The sequence below is a fragment of the Gopherus evgoodei genome, chromosome 9, assembly GCF_007399415.2.
Source record: "Gopherus evgoodei ecotype Sinaloan lineage chromosome 9, rGopEvg1_v1.p, whole genome shotgun sequence".
NCBI classification, from domain to species: Eukaryota; Metazoa; Chordata; order Testudines; family Testudinidae; genus Gopherus; species Gopherus evgoodei.
Genome location: NC_044330.1, coordinates 104,110,697 through 104,124,825, shown reverse-complemented (window position 1 = coordinate 104,124,825; position 14,129 = coordinate 104,110,697). Strand labels below are relative to the sequence as shown.

General features: G+C 44.0%; 1 long non-coding RNA gene across 2 annotated transcripts; it reads right to left on the bottom strand.

Annotated features, from left to right (window-relative positions):
* Positions 1–438: 438 nt before the first annotated feature.
* On the bottom strand, positions 439–9,383 carry LOC115658124. 2 transcript variants are annotated; one of them, XR_004002164.1, is made up of 5 exons: positions 9,300–9,383; positions 6,693–6,842; positions 4,792–4,870; positions 2,464–2,782; positions 439–1,441 (listed from the first exon to the last, which is right to left on the bottom strand). It is a non-coding gene; the product is annotated as an uncharacterized LOC115658124 (long non-coding RNA). The 2 variants fall into 2 exon arrangements; XR_004002163.1 differs by lacking the exon at positions 439–1,441 and having other exon boundaries at positions 2,203–2,782.
* Positions 9,384–14,129: the final 4,746 nt, after the last annotated feature.

Below are 14,129 nucleotides of genomic sequence, written 5' to 3'. Positions count from 1 at the left end.
GGCCTGTCCAGCCGGCCCACCTTGCATTCTTATTCAACTGCACCAGTGGAGGCCGGAGCACATTCTGAATCTGGGGGCTGCTGTTAATAAACCGAATTAAGATACCCACAATTCAGACAGTGAAGTGAACATATGGGCAAGATTAGGGAGTAGACTCAGATTCTAGGGTCAGAAGAGACCAATGTGATCATCTAGTCCGACCCCCTGCACAAAGCAGGCCACAGAACCCTACCCATCCACTTCTATAACAACCCCCTAACCTATGTCTGAGTTATTGAAGTCTTCAAATTGTGGTTTGAAGACCTCAAGCTGCAGAGAATCCACCAGCAAGTGACCTATGCCCCACGCTGCAGAGGAATCTCTCCCTATCCATCCTTCTAACGCCTCTTGCTTCTGTCTCCAGCACCACCAACCCCTTAATAATACACAGCTCACAAACAGTTTTTCCCACCTTTATATTAATATGTTCTTATGTCAGATCTACAGACCAGGAAACCTCTTAATACCCCTCTTAAAAACCTGATCATGCAGCATCTCCCTGAATTTAACAGTGCAATAACATTGTTTTGTTGCCCTAAGCACCACAGGCTGGTAGTGACAGCACTGGTTCCTGCCGTGGGCACGACCCATCCAGCCTCACTAAAGCAGCAATGCAATACTGGAGAGCAGCTAGGCAATCCTAAACTCCAGTATTTACGTGCTGCTAGAGCACTGCTGACATGCTTCCATTGTAAAGAGGTCTCCGTGACTTCCAGAACCCTTTTACAATCCCTGCTGGTTGTCATACTACCTATAATTTGTTATTGGTCTTAAACAGAGGAAAGAATGTTGAACAAAACAGGAAGCAGAATTACTTCAAGCAACATGCAACTGGTATAAGCCAGCTGTGAAGACAACGTTAAAGATGACTTAGTGTATTAAGATGAAGCTATTGCTGATATTGGAAGGTGATGAAATATTGAACAATTACATGGCCTGTGATCAGGTCAACAGGTTAGAATATCGCAAATCCCTGGGCCGTTTTAGGCAAATTCACCAAAGACATAAAACCAATACTCTATCTTTGCAGGCTGGAAAGAAAGCGTACATATTAAAATCACTACAAAAACGTATCTAAACATACCTGTTCAACTGATCTAAGAGATATATGAGAATGTGGCAGCTTCCACAGCTGACACCCAGAAGCTCCCTTTCTTGTCTATCCTTGAGGTAATGAGGCAGCCCAGAATGGTCTGTATCTCCTTGTCCCTACAAACCATGATGTGCTGCTACATCTCCTCAAAGCCCAACAATGTTGAAATTCCAAATGGTATTTTGACTATTTTTTAACATGATATAAGGTATTGAAGAGCACAATACAATCCAATGAAGACATTTTTAACATTCACTTTTTACAAAAGTTTAAATGTTCTTCAATCCTGTTCTACCAGAAAATCTGCAACTAAAAAAAAAAGAGAGCAAGTAGTTATACAAGAGTATCTGACTACAATAATTTTTTAAAAAATAAAAAAACCCTACTTCATTTGCCCAAAATACATAGTAGACTTGTTGCAGTTAGCTACATTTTCAGACCAACTAGAACTCCTGCTTTCTTCTCCCTCCCCCCCTCCCCACTACTTTCTGGCCCTTTCAAATAGGTGAGGGGTCAGCAACCTTTCAGAAGTGCTGTGCCTAGTCTTCATTTATTCACTCTGATTTAAGGTTTTGCGTGCCAGTAATACATTTTAACGTTTCTAGAAGGTCTCTTTCTAAGTCTATAATATATAACTAAACTATTGTTGTGTGTAAAGTAAATAAGGTTTTTAAAACGTTTAAGAAGCTTCATTTAAAATTAAATTAAAATGCAGAGCCCCCCGGACCCGTGGCCAGGACCCAGACAGCATGAGTGCCACTGAAAATCAGCTTGCATGCCGCCTTCGGCACCCGTGCCATAGGTTGCCTACCTCTGAAATAGACTATTGGGAAATCTGAATAGTCTACAGCTTTTTTTGTGTGTACACTGCAGTGCTAGGCAGGGGCGGCTCTAGGTGTTTTGCCGCCCCAAGCACAGCAGGCAGGTTGCCTTCGGCGGCTTGCCTGCGGGAGGTCCCTGATCCCACGGATTCAGTAGCACACCTGCGGGAGGTCCGCCAAAGCCACGGGACCAGCGGATTCTCCGCAGGCATACCGCCGAAGGCAACCTGCCTGCCGCCCTTGCAGCAACCGGCAGAGTGCCCCCTGTGGTTTGCCGCCCAGGCACACACTTGGCATGCTGGTGCCTGGAGCCACCCCTGGTGCTAGGGACATCTTACAAGCAGTGATAGCTGTGTAAGAAATAGCTACAGTGCTCAAGTGTTTGCCATTTCCCTGAATTATTTCGATTTAGATGATCCAGATTCCTCAGACTCAGTTTCAGGACATAATTTGAAGCAAATAATTCTCTTTTTCTGTTTGTTTTTAGGGTCCATGCAGCTCAGATTTTACCTTTCAAATCTGAATGAAGTCAGCAATGAGAAATGATCCCAGCTGTCTTGAAATTTTTCAGAACATTCCCTGCCTAGGCAGATAGGGAACAACAAACTTGGAAGAGGCAAGGGAGGGAGAAGAGGAGTGTGAAGTAGGTTTTTTTGTGGGGTCCCTGATTTCACAGTATACAACCTTAAGATGTAATTACAAGTTAGCCTAAGCACCAGTACAGATTGCTTGACATAACTGTGAAAATGTCAAAAAGAAATGCAGATATGTGATAAATCAGTTAGGAGCAGTACTAACAGGTATGTTCCTCCAACTCATCTTCTTAGGGCTTGTCGTCATGAAAAAAATAGGAACAGTGTTAGAAATATATCATTGAGATGTCTCCTACAACAGTATGCTACACCTGTGCTAAGCACTCTGAAAACATTTTGGGGGTCCATGTAATGCCCCCCAACGCCCCATTTAAACAGAACTTTAAAATGGGAATTCAAAAGCTCCAATTTATGCAAATTTACACTACTGCTTTTTTGCAAGCAGACCTATTTTGCCTTCTCACTTTAATACTGGTATTGTCAGCCAAACAACTCTAAAAGGGTGAATGCTACTTAACCCTATTTTGTACTGTTCCTCTAACAATATCTTGCTTGACTGTATCTGCTTAAGTCTGTTTGAGAGAGGAAATAAAACAATACCCAAAAGGGTAAGTGGTTTCATTTAATAAGCAAAAAAAAACAAGCCCAAGGTTCTAGAACTCAATTTTGATTCTAGATTGGGGTGGGCAAACTACAGCCCAGGGGCCACATCTGGCCATCAAGCTCCTGCCAGGGAGCGGGGTCCAGGCCTTGCCCCACTCCACGTGGCTCCTGGAAGCAGTGGCATGTCCCCCCTCTGGCTTTTACACATAGGGGAAGCCAAGTGGCACCACACACTGCCCTAGGGCCAAGCACTGCCTCCACAGCTCCCATTGGCTGGGAACCGCGGCCAAGAGAAGTTGCAGGGGCAGCACTTGCAAACACTGCAACATGCAGGAACACCTGACTGTGACTCCACGTAGGAGCCGGAGAGGGAACATGCTGCTTCTTCCAGGACTTGCTTGAGGTAGGGGCTGCCCAAAGCCTGCACCACCGGCCCCCTCCCACAGCCCAACCCCCTGCCCCACCCCTGATCTCCTCCCGCTGTCCGAACCCTTGGTCCCAGCCCAGAGCCCCCTCACACACCCTGAACTCCTCATTTCTGGCCCCACCCCAGAGCCTGCACCCCCACCAGAGCCCTCACCCCTTCCTGCACCCCAACCCCTAATTTTGTGAGCATTCATGGTCCGCCATACAATTTCCATACCCAGATGTGGCCCTCAGGCCAAAAAGTTTGCCCATCCTTGTTCTAGATTGAGATTCAAGTTACAGAATAGTGATCTCAAGGGACTGGGTGTGCAGAACTCCTCAAATCCTTAAAATAAATCAACTTCTAAACCAAGAGGGCAAACAGATCCTGCCTTTTAAAAAGGATGACATTTCCAAGCCACTGCCAATCTATGACCACCAAACACTTACTTGGAGAAAAGAGGAAGTCAGTTTTCACAATGTAAATAGGGTTATTTGGGAGTGGAACATGAGGCCAACAGAGATGTACAACATAATACACATATGAGAAAATATTCTCATGCAAGCCAACAGAACAATTCTCTCAAACGGGTATAATGCTATTAATCATCTCAGTATAATATACTATACTATATAATATACTATAATATACTATATTATACTGAGATGTGGGGTGATGCTAAGGATGAGGGGTTTGCGGTGCAGGAGGGTGCTCTGGGCTGGGACCAAGGGGTTCGGAGGGGGATCAGAATTGGGGCAGGGAGTTGGGGTGTGGCTCGGGTGCAGGCTCCAGGCGGTGCTTACCTCAAGCAGCTCCTGGAAGCAGCAGCATATCCCCCCTCCAGCTCCTACATGGTGGCGCAGCCAGGTGGCCCTGCTATATGTCGCCCCTGCAGCTCCCATTGGCTGTGGTTCCTGGCCAATGGGAGCTGCAGGGGCAGTGCCTGGGGCTGGGGCAATGTGAGGAGAGGAGCTCCCTGGCTGTCCCTGTGCATAGGAGCCAGAAGGGAGACATGCTGTTGCTTCCGAGAGCAGCACAGAGAAGCCTCTGACCCTGCTCCCTGGCTTGAGCGCCCGAACGGGGAAAGTCCCAGACCCTGCTCCCCAGTGGGACCTCAGGGGCCAGATTAAAATGGCTGGCCAGCCAGATGTGGCCCATGGGCCGCAGTTTGCCCATCCCTGTCCTAAGGGTACTTGAAAAGTTATTGGCTATATTAGGTTCACCTTTCCAACTCACCTTGACTGAACGCAATGATGCATCAGTTCTGCAAATATGATTCTCTTTGGACACAATTTAACTTCTTTTTCAATATGAACTAGAAAACAACACAAAGTAGAGTTTATAAAGAGTTCCAACAGACTGTACCTTAGACAGGTGATATACATTGCAGTGCACTGACTAATTAAACAGCAATCACATTTTTTGCCAGTTAGACCTAAAGACAAAGACTATTAAAGGCTTTAATGTGTGCTCATCCTATCAACTGGGTGGGCAGGAGGAGGGAGCGAGGGGACTCCTGCTTTCATTCCAAAATACACCGTAATACAAAGATAAGTATTTAAACAGTGCTGTAGCAGATCTATCCCTTCCCTCATCATTGTACTATAATTTATATAATACCGGGATCACTGAAGACTGGTTGCCTGGATTTTGCTTATTAGGAATTATACACAATCCATACTAATATGCATAATGGGATTAGATACAGTAATATTAGGAAGGTTGTTTGCAATGAGTTCTCTGTGTAGAATTCATATTGGAAGAAATTGCAGTTATGAGGGTGAGTTGGGCTCTATAACCTAATGCATAAAAATACCACACAAAAATATGATGAAAAAGGAAGTGTCACCACTTCATACATTTGCTTCATACACAATAGCAACAGAAGCAGATTTGTTGGACAGACCAGATGAAAAGAAAAACCCTTATTTATGCTGATTTTAAAGATATACTACCATTAAACAAGAACATTAAATATGGTCCATCTTGTCTGCAATGAAGGGGATCAGAAATTGAGATCAGCTATCAAATTGGCTATTTAGGAGACATTTGACACAGCAGAAACACTAACGTTGCCATGGGGGGGAATATCAGACAAGTCATTTACTTTCTAACAAATATTTAAAACTAGTCATCCTCATTGCAATCTGAAAACAGACATCCAACAAATAAGACACCACTCATTTTGAATATGGTGATGAAACAAAACTAAAGTAGTAAGTCCCACCCACTTAAATAGTTCATAGCTGACTGTGCTAGTAAGTCAGTCATTTTCATCTCAGTTTTAATTTGAACAAATGTAATTTAAATAGTGTAAAGTATTAATATTCACAAACATAGTTAATAGGCAGAACTATACCCTATGTTTTATCGACAACCACCATGTGTTTTTCTCTATTAAATTCCCTTAACAATTCAACTCGCAGACTGCCGAGATTGAGCTGAGGATTTAGTAATTTCTCTTTACAAATCCTACCTATTAAATTAACAGCTCACTGTATTAATAGATGTATCATAGTGAAGTTGTTTTCCTTTGCACCAACATTTCAAGTGAAACTAATCTGCATGCAAAGTGTCGTGCAACAATCATTACTAAGCACTCTTTACTGGGTAGCAAGGTACCCATATAAAAGTGAACAAAATAAAATAATTTTAAAATTTATTATATATATATATATACACACACACACACACATATATATAATATAATATATAAAAAAATGGGTGAAGATTAAATTTTTATATTTTCCAGTGCACTTGTATTGAAAGTACTGAATCTATCCTCTCCACCACCACAAATTAACTTCTACTATTTCTCTTAAAATAAAGAGCATTATATGAACATAAATATGCCTAAGTTTTGGCATACTCTACCTTTAAAAGTTACATGATTAAGTACTCAACTTCTCTTTTAAGGAGGTATTGGAAATGGAACAGAAAATTGGATATCAAACTGTTACAATAAAGTGCATAATCATTTGATTTTAAAAAATATATTAAAGCTTCTAGTTTTACAAAATTAAGAGCTTGATCCTGCAAATGCTGACATGACTAGTCTCATTTATTTAAATAAGTCTATTCATGTGAGAAAGGACTACTTGTGCTTGCAAGGCCTGTAAGATCAGATCCTAACTTACTGTACTTCAGAACGTCAGTAAAATTTCCAGGATCCAGTTTTTCCTCAAAACTGCAGAACTGAAGAACAGTACGGTGCTTCTTGGTTCCATTTTTTCACCATCATCTCATCCAGTTTTAAATAATAAGGGAAGGATCTGGAACCTGAACTCCTAAAATGTTTATTTGTTAAGAACAGAAAGAAAAACTATGGATTTTTTGTTGTGATTTTTTTTTTTTTTTGGTCAGATGAATATTCATTCAAAGCATAACGAGCATGCAGTAATTATATTCTTCACATTTGGATCAGTTTCCTTAAAGCCCATCTAAAACTTCCCTCCTAGATTCTGTAAGCATTTACTGTATTTGCAGTTCACTGTTTTACTAGGTTCCTATAAAAATGGACTCCTTGAGATTATTAAATATTCATAAAGATGATGAACAATGAAGTTATTTTGATTTCTTCAGATTATGCTGAAGACAGACAGATGTTGGCACACCTACGTATGTACATGTAACAGTACATTTTTTTTAAATATTTATTTTGCACAGTTGTTCTAGCTTTGGAAAATTATTTTCCTATACACTGAAATATTGCTTTTACTTATCTGATATTTTCATGCAGTAAAAAATATGCACAAATTATACACACTGCTCTCCTCACTGTAAACAGGCAGAAAGACAGTAACTCATCTAACCAAAACATAATTTAGAATCTCACATGCTTGCCAGGATATTCATATTTCCTGTATGAAACAGGTCGGTAGAAAACTGTTAACTACTTAAGGATTTTTTGTTTACCCCCCTTCTTTCAATTATTTAGCACTTCAGACAGTCTTAAATTATTATAATAATCTACTATTTTATATACATCCACATATTTATATTTTTATGAGAATTTAGTCATCAACTTTTCCACCACTAATAAATTGTTTAAAATAATGTTAATTCTGGCATTTTTAGTAAGTTACATGTGTAACATAAACAATCCAATATTTAAAAAAAAATTCTGATACCAAATTAGATATTAAATATAAATTAATATTTTAAATTACAATAGACATTTCTACAAATAATAAAAAATATTACATACAATAATATTTTTAAACTAAATTTTTCGTTGGAAGTTATTAGAAAATCAAATTTTTCAAAACAGAATTTGGGGAGGGAGTGGGAGTCTTAGATCTAGAAATTCAAGTGTCACTTTTCACATTTCCAGCCGTCAAAACAAACGTTAACAGAATCACAAGGTTTATCCCACAAGATACAATAGCTTTAAAACACTATAAAACTCAGTTTTAAGCACTTTAAAGGCTTTCAGAAGCAGAACTGTACAAGTTAAATTAGATTTTGATCCTGAATCCAGTCATTTAATTACAAAATACGTCAGTATTGTTGACAAGTCAATAAAAAAAACTGCTGACGTTCCCCCTTAATAAAACAAGACGCATATACTTGAAAAATGGACCTTTTGTAAAATAATAATTAAAAAAAACCTGCATTAAAATGTATATCCCCAGTAACATATATACAAACAAGTTACAGATCTAGTTCCCCAAAACGTTTAGTTTAACAACATTTCCGTATAAACTCGTTCCGAAAACAAAAGTCGAATTGAAAATGCCCTGGGTTGAATGTGTCCACACGCGGCCAAATTACACTCCCAATCCCTTTTGCAATTTTTCAACTGCTTGGATTGAATTAATTGGTCCCGTCTTTTAACCCGTCCCCTCCCGGCGCCCGGCAGCTTTGTAACGGCCTGTACCCTAGACCCTCCCCCACCCCTCGCTGAGGGGGGGGGCGCATGTGCCCCCCGGGAAGGCAGGTTACAAAGTGTCTCCTGTCACTTCTCAACTGCGTCATTAGCTGATACAATAGCGAGGGCATCGATCGCAGGCCGAGTGTCGTCAATTGCGGGGGGGCGCCGGGTGTGAGCGGGGCAGTGTGAAAGGGGCTGGAGGCGCCGGGTGTGAGCGGGGCAGTGTGCAAGGGGGTAGCCCGGGGCTGGAGGCGCCGGGTGTGAGCGGGGCAGTGTGCAAGGGGCTGGAGGCGCCGGGTGTGAGCGGGGCAGTGTGCAAGGGGCTGGAGGCGCCGGGTGTGAGCGGGGCAGTGTGCAGGGGGCTGGAGGCGCCGGGTGTGAGCGGGGCAGTGTGCAAGGGGCTGGAGGCGCCGGATGTGAGCGGGACAGTGTGCAAGGGGACAGTTGCACTTTAACCCTTTTGCCACCATGGGGCTTTTGCACGGCACGCGCCTGGTTTTCGTTAAAAAGGATTGCCCCCCTTTCTGCATCACCGGCTCCGAAGCAGCCCCCCCGAAGAACTTGTTTACTCCCCACGCCCGATGAGCACTCTCCTGCCCCCTCCCCCCCCCGCGGCGGTGGACGCGTGCGACTCAAACATGCCCCCCCCAGCCCCCTTCCTCCAGCTGCGCGGGGGGGATGCTGCATTTGGGGGCTTTTTGCAAATTGAAAGTTTTTTGGTTTCTTTTCTTCCCCTGGAAAGTTTTTAACCCGCTCGCCGCCGGCCTGCGGGGGGTCGCTGCCTGCCTGCCCCCCCGTTCCCGGGGCTCCCCTCCCCCGCACCCCCTCCCCGGCCCAGCCGGTGACTCCCCGCGCCCCCCTCCCTCCTCACCTCCGAGTCCACTCGAAAATGGCGCCGAAACCGAAAAAACTTCGCAAATTTCATTGTAGGCGTTTGCAAGGGCTGCTGGGAGAGGGGCTGGGGGGGGCAGGCACCGCCCCCGCCTCGGCTCGGCCCGGCACCGCCCGCGCTGCGCTGCGCTGCGCTGCGCGCGGGCCGGCGGATGCGCGCGGGCCGGAACGGGTCCGGACGGGCAAGGGAGGAAGGGAAGCGGGGTGGGGGCGGGAGCCAGGCTGGGTGCTGGGATGATGTGCTGGTTCTGGGGCAAGTGACGCTGAGTTTTGGGGGACAAGAAAGCTGTGCATTGGGGTGGGAGGCAGGGACCTGGGGAAGCAGGCTGTGCCCTGCTGGGAGGGGAGAGGGTGACCCTCTGTGCCCTGGTTCATGGAGTCCAAGGCCAGAAGGGCCGGTTGTAGTTAGTCTGACTTGCTGCATGACACCAGTCCTAGCACTTCCCTGTATTAATGTCTGCTTTCCAGTCCAGTAGCTGTGGCTGAACTAGAGCAGAGCTTTTGGAAAAACATCCAGTCTGGATTTTAAAATGTCCAGTGATGGAGAGTTCACCACAGCCCTCGGTAAGTCCTTCCAGTGGTTAAGTATCCTCGCTGTTAAAGATTTGCACCTTATTTCCTGTTTGAATTTGGTTAACTTCAACTCCCTGCCATTGGATAGTGTTAGATCTTTGCTAGTCTGAAGAGCCCTCTAGCATCATATTTCTGTTCCCCATATAGGCACTTATAGACTGATCGTGTAGCCCCTTCACTTTCTCTTTGATGAAGTAAACGAGTCGAGCTCCTGAATCTATCACAGGAAGGCCTGTTTTCCAATCCTTTAATCATTTAGTCTCTGAACTGACACCAATTTATCAACTGTGAACAGCAGAGCTGGACGCGGTATTCCAATAGTAGTCCCTCCAGTACCAAATATAGGGGTAATACAACCCGTCTACTCCTACTCAGGGTTCTCTGTGCATCCAAGGATCACGTCAGCCCTTTTGGCCACAGGGTTGCACTGGGAGCTCACGGTCAGCCGATTGTCCATCATGATGACCCCCCACCTCCCAAGCCTTTTTCACAGTCACTGCTTGCCGGAGCTGGGTCCCCCATCCTGTAAGTATGGCCTGCATGTTTTGCACAGCCTTACAGTTAGCCTATACTGAAATGCATAATGTTTGCCTGCGCCCCGCTTACCAAGTGATCCAGATCACTCTTCTATCTGTGACCTGCCCTCTTCATCATTTACCCCCATCCCAGGCTTTATTCATCTGCAAATGTCATCTATATTGGTTTTGTTTTTTTCCAGGTCATTGATGAAGATTTTAAATAACGTAGGGTCAAGAACTGATCCCTGTGGGACCTATTCAAAACTCATCCACTCAATGATTACTCATGTAGAATTACATTTTAAGATCTATCAGTTAGCCAGGTTATTAATGTGTGATGTTAATTTTGTATTGTTCTAATTTATGAATCAAGAAGTTATGTGGTGCCTGTCGGTAGTCTAAGTATATTACCTAAACACTACTACCTTTATCAGTCTTGTAATCTCATAAAAAACTATATCAAGTTAATTTGACAAGACCTATTTTCCATAAACCCACATTGATTGGCATGACATTACCCTCTTTTAAGTCTGTATTTTGCCTGGGCTAGATCTCAGGCTGACAGGCCTACAATTACTCAGATCATCCCATTTAAACACTGCTTTGATCTAGTCCTGTGGAGTTCCTCAGTGTTCCAAGACTCCAAGGCCAGCTCCTTTAAATCTCTTGGATACAAGTTATTTGGACTTACTGATTTAAAATGTTCAAATTAGTAGCTGCTGTTTAACATCATTCTGAGTTACTGTTGCAGTGGAAAATATTTAATCTTTTTGGGGGGAGGGTTATGATGCCTCATGGGAAGCACGATAGGAGGAGGTAATCCCCAGGGGGAGGCAAGGCTGTGAATTGGGAGGGATGATGCCCCAAGGGAGGCAGGGCTGTGCACTGGGGGGCGATGCCCTGGGGAGGAGGAGGGGGTGGGGTTGTGCGCTTTCGGGGGGGGGTAATGTGGGGGAGTGGTGCTGTGTGCTGGGGTGGACAATGTGTGTGGGGAAGCAGAGCTGTGCCTTGGGTGGGGGGAGAGTTGCGCTGAAGTACCTGCAACCAAAATAAGCCATGCCAAGTCCCCTGGTGGGTTGGTCAGTCAGAGACAGACAGTGATTTCCCTGCACCCCCCCTGAATTTCCCCAGCACCCCCTCCAGTTTTGTGAACTAGTTACATGCCAAACCTGGTGGCTGAACTTTGCAATTTTGTCCTCACCAACAACTATTTCACATTTGTGGACAATATATACCTTCAAGTCAGTGGCACTGCTATGGGTACCCGCATGGCCCCAAAGTATGCCAACATTTTTATGGCTGATTTAGAACAACGCTTCCTTAGCTCCCGTCCCCTAACGCCCCTACTGTACTTGCGCTACATTGATGACATCTTCATCATCTGGACCCATGGAAAAGAAGCCCTTGAGGAATTCCACCAATTCAACAGTTTCCATCCCACCATCAACCTCAGCCTAGACCAATCCCATACTGTGCTAATAAGCAATGGTCACATAAACACCACCCTATACCAGAAACCTATTGACCACTATACTTACATGCCTCCAGCTTTCATCCAGACCACATCACACGATCCATTGTCTACAGCCAAGCTCTAAGATGCAACCACATTTGCTCCAATCCCTCAGACAGAGACAAACACCTACAAGATCTCTATCAAGCATTCTTAAAACTATAATACCCACCTGCTGAAGTGAAAAAACAGATTGACAGAGCCAGAAGAGTACCCAGAAGTCACCTACTACAAGACAGGCCCAACATAGAAAATAACAGAATGCCACTGACCGTTACCTTCATCCCCCACCTAAAACCTCTCCAGCGCATCCTCAAAGATCTACAACCTATCCTGAAAGATGATCCGTCACTCTCACAGATCTTAGGAGACAGACCAGTCCTCTCTTACAGACAGCCCCTCAACCTGAAGCAAATACTCACTACAGAACAAAAACACTAATCGAGGAACCTATCCTTGCAACAAAGTCCAATGCCAACTCTGTCTACATATCTATTCAAATGACACCATAATAGGACTTAATCACATCAGCCACGCCATCGGGGGCTCGTTCACCTGCACATCTACCAATGTGATATATGCCATCATGTGCCAGCAATGCCCCTCTGCCATGTACATTGGCCAAATCAGAGAGTCTGCGCAAAAGAATAAATGGACACAACCTGACATCAGGAATCATAACATTCAAAAAACCAGTAAGAGAACACTTCAACTTCTCTGGCCATTCAGTAACAGATTTAAAGGTAGCAATTTGCAACAGAAAAGTTTCAAAACAGACTCCAGCTAGAAACTGCTGAACTTGAATTAATATGCAAACTAGATACAATCAGTTTAGGCTTAGAGACTGGGAATGGCTGAACCATTACACACATTGAATCTATTGCCCCATGGTAAGTATCCTCACACCTTCTTGTCAAATTGTCTTAAATGGGCCATCTTGATTATCACTACAAAAGTTTTTTTTCTCCTGCTGACAATAGCACATCTTAATTAATTAGTCTCTTAGAGTTGGTTGGCCAACTCCCACCTTTTCATGTTCTCTGTATGTATATATACCTCCTCACTATACGTTCCTTTCTATGCATCCGATGAAGTGGGCCCACAAAAGCTTATGCTCAAATACATTTGTTAGTCTCTAAGGTGCCACAAGTCCTCCTGTTCTTTTTGCGGCTACAGACTAACACACCTGCTACTCTGAAACATGCCAATTTAGTGACTGTTTGGAAATTTGAATTGAAATTGAAACATTAATACACACTTTAAAAGCATATATAGTATATGATAAAAAATAAGTGTATCAGAAAGTATAATAGATTTGAAAAGTATGAACATAGACTAGCTTCCTTTTACAGCTGCTGTTTTTTATGACAATGTCAGTGCATTCATTTCAGTGATGTTGGCCAACCTAATAATTTCAAATGATGATTTGTAAGCAAAGTCTAACTGAGCTCTCCCTGACAGCTAGTGATGAGCTGGGGGCTGGGGGGGAAAGGCTTCAGGACCAGATTGTATTTACATTCACACCTAATCTACCTAGCTATCCAGCAAACAGAGTTGTGTTGCCCAAGTGATAGATTTTGGCTGGGGTTGGGTTACAAATCACTTGAATGCAGGGGGTGGGGGGTTGGGAATGAAATGTTTTTCTTATTGTATGAGTAAAGGGCAGTAGAACTGTACTTAGCCTGTGCTGATTGAGGGCATCAAAAGAGAGGGTGGGGACCTGTCCCTCTCCACTGTTTAAAGACAGAGCTGATTAGGCTCCATAGATAGTATTTTGTTCTGTTAAGTGACCACTGCAGCTGAAATCACTGATAATCAGGTTTAAGTGCTGTAATACAGCATTGCCAGAGGGCAGCAGGAGAATGTTAGCAGGGAGCCTTATTCCCTGCAAGGGGAGGAAGGTTTGTTATAGATTAACTAGAGCACCTGAAGCCAATTAGAGCACCAGCAGTCAGTCATGTGATAAACCCCCTGCTTCAGTCAGACAATGTGGGAGTTGGAGCAGGAAGGTTTGCTTGGAGCAGAGAGCAGTTTGAAGGATCTGGAGAAGAGAACAATATTGAAGAGAGACAAAGTTTGGAGGAGTGCTGCGGTGGGCTGAGAAATCCAAAAGAAACCCTAGGTAAGGGGCACCTGGCTTGTGTAGAAGCCCCTTCCCAAGCTGAAGGACAGGAGAGGGAAGTAGCCCAGGGGAAGGAACCGCTAG